Source organism: Cebus imitator, unplaced genomic scaffold (genome assembly GCF_001604975.1).
Source record: "Cebus imitator isolate Cc_AM_T3 unplaced genomic scaffold, Cebus_imitator-1.0 Scaffold121, whole genome shotgun sequence".
Lineage (NCBI taxonomy): Eukaryota > Metazoa > Chordata > Mammalia > Primates > Cebidae > Cebus > Cebus imitator.
The window spans coordinates 1,451,220-1,462,501 of NW_016107436.1; the positions used below are offsets into that span (position 1 = coordinate 1,451,220).

The 11,282-nt window shown below is 41.4% G+C and overlaps 2 non-coding genes across 2 annotated transcripts; one reads left to right on the forward strand and one right to left on the reverse strand.

Moving 5' to 3' along the window:
* The first annotated feature begins 994 nt into the window (after positions 1-994).
* On the forward strand, positions 995-1,136 carry LOC119472864. Its single transcript, XR_005202046.1, has one exon. It is a non-coding gene; the product is annotated as a U4 spliceosomal RNA (small nuclear RNA).
* A 3,024-nt stretch (positions 1,137-4,160) lies between these two features.
* On the reverse strand, positions 4,161-4,301 carry LOC119472866. The gene has a single exon (XR_005202048.1). It is a non-coding gene; the product is annotated as a U4 spliceosomal RNA (small nuclear RNA).
* Positions 4,302-11,282: the final 6,981 nt, after the last annotated feature.

Genomic DNA, 11,282 nt, shown 5'->3' on the forward strand with positions numbered 1-11,282 from the left:
CTCTAGAGAGGGAGCCACATACCTTTCTCTCTGTCTCTCTCTCTCTCTTTTTGAGATGGAATCTCGCTCTGTCACCCAGGCTGGAGTACAGTGGCATAATCTCGGCTCACTGTAACCTCTGCCTCCTGGGCTTAAATGATCCTCCTGCCTCAGCCTCCTGAGTAGCTGGGACCACAGATGTGCACCACCACACCCAGTTACATTTGTATTTGTTGTAGAGACAGGTTTCATCATGTTGCCCAGGCTGGTCTCAAACTCCTGAACTCAAGTGTTCTGCCCACCTTGACCTCCCAAAGTGCTGGGATTACAGGTGTGAGCCACCACGCCCAGCCTCTGTCTTCTTTCTCTAAGTCTGCTCAGCCTTCCTCTCTTCCTCCCCCTCTTTCTCCCCATTATCTTCCCCCATAGGTATCTTCCCTTTTCTGCAGTGGAACAAGTGGCCCCCTTTTGGGTTCTTCAGTTCGCATCTCTACCTCCTCAGTAAATACTCTAAAGAAAAGCTTTTCTTCAGGATACATAACTAATCGAATATGGTTATATTCTGTTAAGCAGAGAGGAAGGGATGGCAAATGACCGATCATTTTTCTTCTTCTTTTTCTTAATCTCTGTCTGAGATTATACAAGGTGGGGCAGGGGATTAATTGAGTGTGTAAAACAGTAGTGCATTTAATGCAAAACAGTAGAAATATACCGAAAAGCCTAGCTGTGGTGGCTCACTCCTATAATCCCAGCACTTTGGGAGGCTGAGGTGGGTGAAGCGTGCTTGAGCCCAAGAGTTTGAGACCAGCCTGGGCAACATGGCAAAACCCCGGCTCTCCAAAAAAAAAAAAAAGAAAAGTAGCCAGGCATGGTGGTGTGCGCCTGTAGTCCCAGCTACTTGGGAGGCTGAGGTGGGAGGATTCCCTGGGCCCAGTTAGTTGAAGCTGCAGTGGTTGTGTCACTGCACTCCAGTCAGGGTGAGAGAGCAAGACCCTATCTCAAAAACAAAACAATAAGTTTTGCACAGTGGCAGTATTGTAGCCAATGAGGTTTATCCGAGGCGCGATTATTGCTAATTGAAAACTTTTCCCAATACCCAGCCATGACGACTTGAAATTTGGTTGACACAGGCAATTTTTTGACAGTCTCTACGGAGACTGAATATAAAAAATGAAATAAAAAAAACAGTAGAAAGTTTTGTTTTATACATATATGTATAACTTATAAATATATTGTAATAACCTAACCTGGGTTAGCCTAACTGACTCCATCTTAGCTGCAAACCTGACAAGCTCCCTTGAGCCTCTCCCTCCCTGCCATAGCCCCTCAGGTGAGTGGTTCACACTGTTGCTTCAACTAACTGGGCCCAGGCGATCCTCCCACCTCAGCCTCCCAAGTGGTTGTGCCAAAGCACTCCAGTCAGGTAGACTTGCCAAGCAGGATGCGGTTACACTGTTCCCAGTACTGTATGGAAAAGTTCCCCTGCTACCCGCCTTAATAATTGCATGGACATACCCTTAGCAACCAATAATCCTGGGAACCTCCTGCCCCCTGGTTACTAGCCTCTTCCTACTAACTTGCTTGTTCTGCTTCTATAAAATTCTGCTTCAGCTAGGCTGCCCCCTCCCCTACCTAAATCAAGGTATAAAGGGAAATCAAGCACTTCCTTGGGGCCGAGAGATTTTGAGCATTAGCTGACTCTCAGTCGCCGGCTGAATAAAGGACTCATAATTTGAACTCAGAGTGTGGCGTTTCCTTCTAACTCGCTTGGTTATTACAATATATTTATAAACATATATATATGCTTATATATATACACCAAAATATGAAGCATGTATTCAAGAGGTCTGCAGGGACAATCCTGTGTAACTAGCAGATTGTCCTTTTGGGGGCAGTAAAAGTATTAAATGATTTGCCTTGGCTTTCATTTGTGCCAGACTTGCTAGTTATGTCATTAACAACTCAACTTGTTAAGGTTTCTCTGTGTAACTTCAAAAAGAATGCATTTGTCTACCTAAAGAAAGAAACTACGGCAAAATTAATATAGAGTGTTTATTTGGGCCACGGTTGAGGACTGCAGCCTGGAAACACTTCCTGGTTACCTTGGGAAGTGCTCCAGAGAACAAAGGAGAGGCTTAAGTTTTTAAAGAAAAAATAATGAATCAGGAAAGGGGTGATTACAAAAGTTGTTTGTGAGGAATTTTCATTGGTTTACAGAAATAATATTAATTAATGATTGGCAATATACATTGCTGAATCATTACTAACTCATAGAGTATGAGTTATGGTGTCCAGTGTATGGCATTGTTAGGTTAATTTATTGCTACTTAGGGTCAGTAAATCTAGAGGCCACATAGCAAGTAGTTTCCTGAAGTGATTACCTAGTTCAAGGGGGAGCAAGATGTGACTCTTGTCACACTTCAATGCTCTGGCCCTGGTAATTTAAAGTGGGGCTTGCATTTCTGAGATAAAATGTTTCTTTTCTTTCTCACATTGCAGATACCATCAGCATGTTTTTTTTTGTTTGTTTGCTTGTTTTGTTTTTTTAAAGACAGGGTTTCTCCATGTTGGTCAGGCTAGTCTCGAACTCCCGACCTCAGGTGATCCGCCTCCCTTGGCCTCCCAAAGTGCTGGGATTACAGGTGTGAGCCACCATGCCCGGCCAATTTTTTTTTTTTTTCAAACAGAGTCTTGCTCTGTTGCCCATGCTGGAGTGCAGTGGCACAATCTAAATTCACTGAACCTCCACTCCCTGGGTTCAAGCAATTCTCCTGCCTCAGCCTCCCTAGTACCTGGGATTACAGGTGCCTGCCACCACACCCAGCTAATTTTTGTATTTTTAGTAGAGATAGGGTTTTGCCATGTTGGCCAGGCTGGTCTCAAACTCCTGACCTCAAGTGATCCACCCGCCTTGGCCTCCCAAAATGCTGGGATTCCAGGCGTGAGCCACCATGCCTGGCCCACCTGTATGATTTTTTTAAGTCACTTAATGCTCTCTTATTTAAGATGTCTTTTATTGCCTTCCTGGTGCAACCTTTCTTCATTAAAAAAAATAGCCTGGGCAACATGGTGAAACCCCATCTCTACAAAAACATACAAAAATTAGTCCAGCATGGTGATGGGTGCCTGTACTTCCAGCTACTCAGGAGGCTGAAGTGGGAGGATCACATGAGCCCAGGAAGTGGAGGTCACAGTGAGCCAAGATTGCACCACTGCACTCCAGCCTGAGCAAAAGAGTAAGACCCCATCTCAAAAACAAATAAAGAAAAATTAAAATTATAAAATATATTGCTAAATCCTTCACTGGACGAGGATGCTGTAGGCCTCTTGCAGGCCTACTTTTTGCCAGTGTGGGCTGCCAATTATATGACTATAGGTCTAAGGATGCTAGAGAAGGAATTTTCAGCATGACACCATTCAAGTAAATGTTCAACGTCCGACCAAACAGCTAATTCTACATGGGACAAAAATAGATGGAAATGTGTTGTTTGTAGTTCAGTTTGTGCTTGCTTTTTTTTTTTTTTTTAACTTAGTAAAGAACTGATTTCATTTTTATATCCTGCTCTATTCTCTACAGTGACTTAAAAACACAGTATAGGAACTTTAAAAATAGAATGTGTTATTCCCAGTGGCCCAAAAGGGATATTTAAAAGAGCCTAAAAGCAAAATATAATGTAATTCATTGTAGCGCTGCTTTTAGTGTAACTTAGGGCTTTTAAAAAAAGATACATACTTTTTTTTTTCCTGATTATAAGAGATGCCTATTGTGAAAAAATGTTTACATTCATGAAATAAAAATTTTCAGTAAACTTCAAACCAAAGATAATCCCTATTGACATTTTGGGATATTTTCTTTTGCTTTTTTTCTAGAGACAGGGCTGGATACAAGGACAGACAACCTGTGCAGTCACACAGGGCCCCTATTCAGAAGGGTCCCACACTTGAGATTTGTTGTTGCTTTCTTAAAATTCTTAAAAATTTTGCACTGTATTTTTATTTTGTACTAGGCCCTGCAAATTACACAGCCAGTTCTGTCTACAGACGATGCACACACATGCATACTAATCATATATATACATAACATATATGTGTAAGATATATATTATGTATAATATATACATTATATATAAATCTGTGTCATTAAAATTCTTTGTTAGTTTTTTTTTCTTTTTTTTGTTCAGTCTCCATAGAGACTGTCAAAAACTGCCAAAGCCAACTATATTTCAAGTCATTATGGTGGGGTATTGGGAAAAGTTTTCAATTAGCAATAATTGAACCTCAGATAAACCTCATTGGCTGTGATACTGCCACTGCACAAAGCTGTAAACGTTATTTTTAAACATACTGTTTCACATGGAAACATAATCATTTATTTAACTATGTCCCTAATTCATTTAAAATTTTACATTTTAAAAATTTTGTTGTTTTAAATTTGCTCTGTTATAAATAATGATAACATATTTTTATGTTAATCACAAGTATATTTCTGACTTTTTTCTTACAATAGCATCCCAGACATAAAACTGAGGAGATAAAGGGATATGAACATTGTTGAACCTTTGTATTTAAATTGCCAAATAGCAGTCCAGAAAGACTAATATCATCAGCAGAATGTCAGAAATTCTCTTTTCATACTTTTGGCAGCAAATAATATAATTTTTAAATATTTGGTAATTGAGTAAGTTAAAATATTATCCAATCACTTTAATCTCCGTTTATTTGACTACCAGTAAAGGATATTTTTAAATGTACATATTTATTAGATATTTATTAGTCTTTTTTTTTTTTTTTTTTTTAGACCGAGTCTTGCTCTGTCACCAGGCTTCAGTGCAGTGGCACAATCTTGGCTCACTGCAACTTCTGCCTCCCAGGATCAAGCAATTCTCCTGCCTCAGCCTCCTGAGTAGCTGGGACTACAGGCACAAGCCACCATGCCCTGCTAATTTTTGTTTTTTGTTTTTGTTTTTTGCTTTGAGATGGAGTCTCACTCTGAGCCCAGGCTGGAGTGCAGTGGCATGATCTTGGTTCACTGAAATCTCCGCCTCCCGGGTCCCGGTTCAAGCAATTCTCCTACCTCAGCCTTTCAAGTAACTGGAATTACAGGCACGAGCCACCATGCCCAGCTAATTTTTATGGGTTTTTTTTTAGTAGAGACAGGGTTTCACCATGTTGGCCAGGATGGTCTCGATCTCTTGACCTTGTGGTCCACCCACCTCGGCCTCCCGAAGTGCTGGGATTACAGGCATGAGCCACTGCACCTGGCCTATTAGTCATTTTTATTTCTTCTTGAAATTATCCTTAGAATCTAAACTTCTCAACATTATTATTATTATTTTTTTTTTTTGAGACGGAGTTTTGCTGTCACCCAGGCTGGAGTGCAGTGGGGCGATCCCTGGTCACTGTAACCTGCACCTCCCAGGTTCAAGCAATTCTCCTGCCTCAGCCTCCTGAATAACTGGGATTACAGGCCACCATGCCCAGCTTATTTATTTATTTATTTATTTATATATTTATTTATTTTGAGTCCAAGTTTCACTCTTGTTGCCCAGGCTGGAGTGCAATGGTGCAATCTAGGCTCATTGTGACCTCTGCCTCCCGGGTTCACGTCAGTCTCCTGCCTCGGCCTCCTGAGTAGCTGGGATTGCAGGTGCTCACCACCATGCCCGGCTAATTTTGTATTTTTTTAGTAGAGATGGTGTTTCACCATGTTGGTCAGGCTGGTCCCAAACTCCTGACCAAACTCCTGATCTACACACCTTGGCCTCCCAAAGTGCTGGGATTACAGGCATGAGCCACTGTGCCCAGCCTAATTTTTGTATTTCTAGTAGAGACAGGGTTTCACTATGTTGGCCAGGCTGGCCTTGAATTACTGAACTTGTGATCCGGCCACCTCAGCCTTCCAAAGTGCTGGGATTACAGGTGTGAGCCACAGCACCCAGCCTCTCAATGTGATTTTTAAGGTGCTTGGTGTCCTACCACTCTGGATTTGTCTTCTACCACTCCTCTCCTTCCCATTCTCCACCCTATTCTAAGCTCTAGCCATACTTAATTTTATTTAATATCTATAATTTGTCATGCTTTCTCTTGCTTCTTGCACTGTAAACATACAACATACTATTTCTGGAAGTCTCTTTCAATATCTCTTGTCTGATTAATTTATCTTTGTCCTTCAGGTCTCAGCTTAAACATCCCTTCTCCAGAAAGCTTTCCCTGACCTCCAGATTGAGCACCCTGCTAGGGTTCCTAAATCATCCTGTATTGTTATTATTTTCTTCTTCCTCCTCCTCCTCCTCCTCTACTTCTTTCTTCTTTCTTCTGCTTCTGCTTCTGCTTCCTCTTCTTTCTTCTTCCCCTTCTCCTTCTCTTCCTTCTAGTGCATTTTTAATTTTGAAATGATTTTAGATTTACAGAAGAGCTACAAAGATGGTACACAGAGTTTCCATGGACCCTTCATCCAGCTTCCCCAATGTTAATATGTTACATAACCATGGCACCCTGATCAAAACTAAGTGATGAACATAGTCATGATACTATTAACTTTATTCAGATTTCACTAACTTTTATTCACTAATGTCCCTTTTCTTTTTTAGGATCTAATCCTGGATAGCATATTGCTTTAGTTATCCTGTCTCCTCAGTCTCCTGTACTTCATATCTTATAGTGCTTAATGTATTTGATTATAATCTCCTCCCATTCTAGAATATAAGCTTTATGCAACCTCAGTTCTTACAGTCTTACAATGTCCATAGTAAGCAGGTAGTTTACATCACTGAATAGAGAGCAGGATTTTTCCTTAAAGAATTTCTCAGAAAAGGTGGCAACACCTTCTATTTAAGTTCTTACAAAGTGTCTCATATCATGTTATAGTCTCTCAATTATTTTATTTAGGGCAATAAAGTCCTGTTCACACATTAGCCTGAAATGACCTCAGAGAATGAGGGGATGCTTATAGAGAGCATCTATTAGAATCAGTAAAAAATGGAGGCAAAGACATTTAAAAATCTTTAGTAACCTGTGTTTTGGGGGCTGTGACCTCACAGTGATAAGGGCTGGATGTCCTTGTGAACAGGTTTTAAAAGTAGATGGGGAGCCAGGCGTGGTAGCTCATGCCTGTAATACCAGCACTTTGGGAGGCTGAGGCCACAGATTGCTTGAGGCCAGGAGTTTGAGACCAGCCTGGTCAACATGGCGAAAACTTGCCTCACTAAAAATACGAAAATTAGCTGGGCATGGCATGCGCCTATAGTCCCAGCTACTTGGGAGGCTGAGACATAAGGATCACTTGAACCCAGGAAGTGGAGGCTGCAGTGAGCCAAGGTCGCGCCACTGCACTCCAGCCCAGGAGTCAAGAAAAAAAAAAAAGTAGTTGGGGGAGTGGTGAGAAAGAGATGGAGGCTGAAGAACAATGCTGATTATAAAGTTCACTTCAAAAGCAATTCCACTATTCAGGGAAGAAAGCGGCTTACCTCCCTGGTCAAAGCAACTGTTACCTCTTGCCTGAAACTGCTGCGACAGCCTCCTGAATGGTGTCTCTGAACTCCTCCTGTCCATCTACAATATGCTCTCCATGAACATCTGGAGTGATCTTCAAAATTCAAATCTCTTACTTAAAAACCTGTAATAATTTTCCAACTGATCCTTGAATAAAAATCAAAATCACTAATGACTTTTAAAAACCTTGAATCCTTAGTCTCTCTGCCTCTCCCCTCTCTCTCTCTCTCTCTCTCTCTCTCTCTCTCTCTCTCTCTCTTTTGAGACAGGGACTCACCGTATTGCCTGGGTTGGAGGGGTACAATCATGGCCCACTGCTGCCTCGATCTCCTGGGCTCCAGCAATCCTCACACCTCAGCCTCCTGAGTAGCTAGGACTACAGGCATGCACCCATGCCTGGCCAATTTTTTAAAGATTTTTTGTAGAGAAGTCTCATTATGTTGCCTAGGCTGGTCTCAAATTCCTGAGGTCAAGTGATTCCCCTGACCCGGCTTCCCAAAGTGCTAGGATTACAGACATGAGCCACTGCACCGTCTTAAGCTTTTCTTAATTGTCCTTGTTAGAGTTATAGTTATAACTATAAATTCTGTAAGGACAAGATACATGTCAATTTTTGCTCACCTTTATCTTTCCAACACCTAGCAAAGCACCTGGCACAGGTAATTTGTAAGCACTTAAGATTATTTGAATATAAGAACAAATGAGACCCTTCATTTGGAAATGAATTATTTACCCAGTGGTCTAACAGAGTAAACTTTAATAGTTGTACTTTTTTGCTTCTGGGACTCCAGACTTTACTCTGAGCCCTGGCATCATGAGAATCGATCATCCAGTTTGGTTAAGACCATTCAGCTCTACCATTCTGGGGTCAAATATCTGTCCAGCTTATGTGATGTCTTATTCGGAGATGTTCATTTCTAGATGTCCACATCAAACAGGTCATCAATGAGTGACATCTGCTGTCTGATTTCCTGAAAAGTCCTTCATCTCCACCTAAGAGCAACCTAATATTTACCATATGAGAATTCTTCCCCTCAGCTCTCTTGGTCACCAAAGATATGGGTTCTTTGTAGGTTTTCCAAGTTCTTCTCATGGTTGAAGGGCATTTCAGGTGCACTGCTTGGAAATGATGGCTCAGTTTCTAGTATTTGTAGATAAGGAACATAAAACTTGGTGCAGCATGTACTTCAGCAAATCTTGGAGAATTAAGTGTTGCTTCTCAGCATCTCACCCTCAGTTCTGTATCTTTACACCTCATGTTGAAAGCATGAAGAGTAATTTGAAGTTATCAGGCAGCTGCATCAGTTATATAGAAAAAAAATGTATATGTTCCTTCTATACAACTGATAGAAGCCAGCCCTCTGTAGTGTGGCTTCCTATAATCCGTTTGTGGAGTAAAGCTGAGTTCATGGTAATTGTATCTCACACAGATACATTGTTCTATGTGATGTGTCTTGCCTAATTCCTTGCTTGGAGAAAGTTATGAAAGTTGTATCCTGCACAAAGAAGCCACAACTCTCTACATCTTCCATGCTACTTTCTTACTCCCTGGCCACAGGCCTAACTCAGAGTTCTAATCCTACAGAGTACTTCATTCCCTGAATGCCCCATGTACATCTTCTTCCCCTCCCCTGAAGACTTTCATAGATTGTCTCTTCAAAAGATCATTAAATCAAAAAGAAAACCACCCTTCTTTTTTTTCTTTTCATTTTTTTTTTTTTAGATGGAATCTCACTCAGTTGCCAGGCTGGAGTACAGTGGCGTGATCTCGGCTCACTGCCATCTCCGCCTCCCGGGTTCAAGCTATTCTCCTGCCTCAGCCTCCCAACTAGCTGGGACTATATGTGTGCACCACCACACCCAGCTAATTTTTGTCTTTTTAGTAGAAACAGGGTTTCACCATGCTGGCCAGGATGGTCTTGATCTCTGTCTCTTTTTTTTTTTTTTTTTTGAGACGGAATTTTGCTCTTGTTGCCCCGGCTGGAGTGTAATGGCACAATCTTGGCTCACTGCCACCTCTGCCTCCGGGCTCAAGCGATTCTCCTGCCTCAGCCTCCCAAGTGGCTGGGATTACAGGTGTGCATCACCATGCCCGGCTAATTTTTTGTACTTTTAGTAGAAACGGGGTTTCACCATGTCAGGCTGGTCTCAGGTGATCCGCCCACCTCAGCCTCCCAAGGTGCTGGGATTATAGGCATAAGTCACCGTGCTGAGCACTTTATTTTTTTTCATAACACTTATAATCATCCAACATAATATACATATTTTGTTTACATTGTTTATTGTGATTCCCTTCACTAAAATGTATGCTCCAGGGATCCAGGAATGTTTGTCTGTTTTATTCACTGTAGTAGTATTAGCACTTAGTATAGCACCTAAAATATAGTAGGTGCTCAATAAATATTTGTTGAATGAATTAATGATGCCAAATAGATATAAGAAAGGATATTCAAGCATAACTTTATCATGCATAGATTTTTCATCATTTCATATTGCTGAACAAAATTCTCAAAGTTAAAAAACAAAAACAAACCTATGATTTTGGCAGATAATATAGGCATTTGGAAGAAATGAGGTGTAGAATTAGGGAATTTATACTAGAAATACCACTGAAGAGTGAGCACTCGGAGATAGTCTACATGTATCCATATGTCACACATGTGGCTGGGCTTCAGTTGCTGGAAATAATTGCCCTGAATAATTTTTGGGGAGGGGATGTGTTTATAAATGCCGTTCTTGATCTGCTTAGCTGTCTTCCTCCCAGGATCTTGATCACCTGGCTTTCTTCCTTGCCAGAGGGGTATTAGAGATGGTAGCTGAATTCAGGATTATCACCAAGGGAATAGGGAGAGGCAACTTCTTGGGGGCGAGGACTGGGCTGCAGTAGGAGTTTCTAGAACCTGGTTTCTCCTGGCTGAACATACGCAGGCTCTGGCGTCCCCAGTGTCTTCTTGGAGAAGTCAGGTAATGACTCATGGGAGATGAATTTTTTACTCTTTTTCTTTGTCCTGCAACAGATTATTCTGAGACCCATACAGCCATTCCAGAGATGTTCCCGTTTGATCAGGCAACTAGTTCTGTTTCTTTGAGAAGTTATAGCCCTTATTCTTCCTTCTCAATAAAAATGAGCTCTATGAGCATTCTCTCAGGCTCTGTTTTCCAGGGAACCCAGGCTACAGCCTAGAGAAGATGGAAATATTCTCAAACAATTCACCTTCAGAAAGATTACATAAAACCACAGACATGCCTTAGGGTTCAAATCTTCTTTCATGCGCCTTGCTTCAAAAAAGTATATTTCTACTTCAAAATAGTTAAGGCATTAATCTGTACCAAAAGTCAAATAACCGCAAAATGAAAAACTGGTAGAACGTCAAATAAAGACTGGAAGACTTGGAGATGTGTTGCGGTCAGAAAGACCCTTTTGTAAAATTCATTCATTCATTCAACAGGATGCCAAGTACTAATTTAAGTGCAGGAGACACAACAGTAAACAAGACGTTTGAATCCTTCTGAAAGGAGCTTAAAAACAATGGGAGGAAACGAACGATAAATTAAAAAATAATAATATTGCTCAGGCATGGTGGCGCACGCCTGTAATCTCAGCACTTTGGGAGGCCAAAGCGGGCAGATCACTTGAGGTCAGAGGTTCGAGACCAGTCTGGCCAACATTGTGAAACGCCATCTCTACTAAAAATACAAAAATTACCCAGGTGTGGTAGTGCACACCTGTAATCCCAGCTACTGGGGAGGCTGAGGCAGGAGAATTGCTTGAACCTGGGAGGCAGAGGCTGCAGTGAGCTGAGATCATGCCA